Source organism: Rhea americana, unplaced genomic scaffold (genome assembly GCF_003343005.1).
Source record: "Rhea americana isolate MKP2758 unplaced genomic scaffold, rheAme1 scaffold_24, whole genome shotgun sequence".
Classification (NCBI taxonomy): domain Eukaryota; kingdom Metazoa; phylum Chordata; class Aves; order Rheiformes; family Rheidae; genus Rhea; species Rhea americana.
In genome coordinates, this window is record NW_028186357.1 from 7,223,243 (window position 1) to 7,225,611 (window position 2,369).

Below are 2,369 nucleotides of genomic sequence, written 5' to 3' on the forward strand. Positions count from 1 at the left end.
TTCACTTAGATCAGGTTCATACCTGACCTGAGATTAAAATCTGAGCTGTCCTCTCAAGCTGCCTGTTTCTTTCCACTGATTGTAGAAGAACTCTAGACTCTAGACCTAATCATTTCAGTTAGAAGCCTCCATGAAAGGAGCATTTACAGAACATACGTATCATGTCATACATTCGAGTAGCTAGAGTTGAAACAAGAGAGGGAAACAAACCATCAGCATGTTGGACATCCCAAGAGGGAAAGCATTTACATTAGGATTTTCACCAAGTTGCTCACAAAATTAAGGAAGGTCCTGCATGGATAGATGGTGTGGGTGCTAGTCGGGATACGTAGCTAATAGTTTACTGTGCTCTAAACGTTTTCACTTTATTCAGATTTACTATCAGATATATCYCCCTTGCTGTCTGCTCAGGTCTCTCATTTTAGCATTCCAGCTCCAGGTAGTTCGTGATGTTCTTGCTTTGAGGAACAGACATGTACAGAGTTCACTTTGAAGTGACTGGTTTGAAATCAAAGTGGTCCCTTATTCAGAATGTAGCATTAATGCCGCTGTTAATGATATAGACAACTTACCTATTTTTGCATTTTTTGCTCGTATACATTTGATTTATACAAGTGCTTCATAAACAATAATAAGATACAGCTTGGAAACCACTTATGCTGTAGTTCAGTATTCATATTATTATTTGGCAGAGATRGCAGTGAAATCTGCATGAGTTTAGGCTACTCTTCAAAAAAAATCAGACAGTAGATCTTTAATTTTCAAATTTCCATCTTTTGTTTTTGTAATTTAATACATTAAAGCACACTAATGTGAGAATCCACTGTGAGAGTACAAGTAATTGTAATAGATGCAATCCAACCCCACTAAAAGGGGAACAGGGCAAGGGGACACAGGCTAATAGAAAATTTGCCATTCACCCTCAGGTGCAGTCCTGACCCTTCTGTCGAYCCAAAACAGGTTTCCTCCTAAGGAAGAGGAAGGATGTTCCTTGGCCTTAACTGTTAGGACTGTTCATATGTCAGCTGTATCCATTTCCTATTATATAATTTGATTCTCAATTATTTTATATTTAGATCAAATCATGTGTATGAAATTAAAATTAATATTTCCCTGCATTTCATTCTGTGCTTTCTGTTGTTTTCACATTTTTATTCTGTTTTCTAGCTCTCAGTKGCTCCGCTCGCTGTCTGGGCTGTATTTCCGTCTCAAGTAGAAGTGCCTAGAGAGGAGCAGACCAGGCTGCCACCGGGCAGCTCCCCGACACAGTGGGCTCACTTGCTCAAGGAGGACATGCTCAGGTAAATGCTGGCATACAAGGAAATTCCTTACATTTGGTAGATCAGTCTGAAGGTAGAAATATGCCTATTTGAGTTTACAAGCAAGGTTAAGCAAGTATATTATATATAAAATAGTGTTTTTATGTTAACTGTACAGAAATTTAACCCTGGAGTGCTCTAAAGCCTTCTATTAACTTTTCCGTTCATGATGTGTATTTAATACTTGAGATATTCAATGATACCTCAGTGATTTGCAGAAACATTATTTATTTTAAAAGGCTCTTTCAAAAACTATGTTATAAGTGCATACTTTGAGACAGATTTGAATCATAATTAAATTTTTTTTCCTTACAGATTGGCAAGACCTTAGACATTGCTAAAAGACTAGCTAACACCACCATTGTGCTCTTCATTAGTTTACTGAAGATTTCTAAAAGTGTTACCAACTACTAAGACTTTTTGTGGGTAAAGTTCTGCATATCACTCTTACTAGTACAATGAACAAATATATTATTAATATGGCAACTTGTGCTAAAACTTCTGATACTCTTTACAAGCTAAAGCACTAGACCTTACAGGTACATCTAATGCTACGATGTGAGCAGTATGAGTAACGTAAACAAGCCCATCTACACTCGCACAATTAAATACACATATATGTTAGCTGCAGGCAGGATATAGTGAAGTTCGGACTACAGCTCACTTAAAATCAATAGAACTCTTTCCAGTAATTTCACTGGGTCTTATAGCAATAATATAACATTTCACCAGTACTAAAGTAATTTAATTGAAAAATTGTTTCCCTAAAACTTGATAATAATTTAAGTTACAATCAGTTATCGTTTTTTTGAAACCTAATAAATAATTGCTCAAAGGCAGACATCTCTAAAATTAGTTGTTATGCTTCACTAAGGCTGTCATGAAAAATAGAAAGCTTGCTCTCTTTCCTGTATTGCACCATACACTAGATTTCAAAACAATCTATATCTGTTTGTTCTTTTCCTATAAGGAGTCTAACAAATTATTATAATGCACTTTTCCTATGTTATTAAACTAGATGTCACCTGCCCTTTGAGCGAGAAGTAAAGA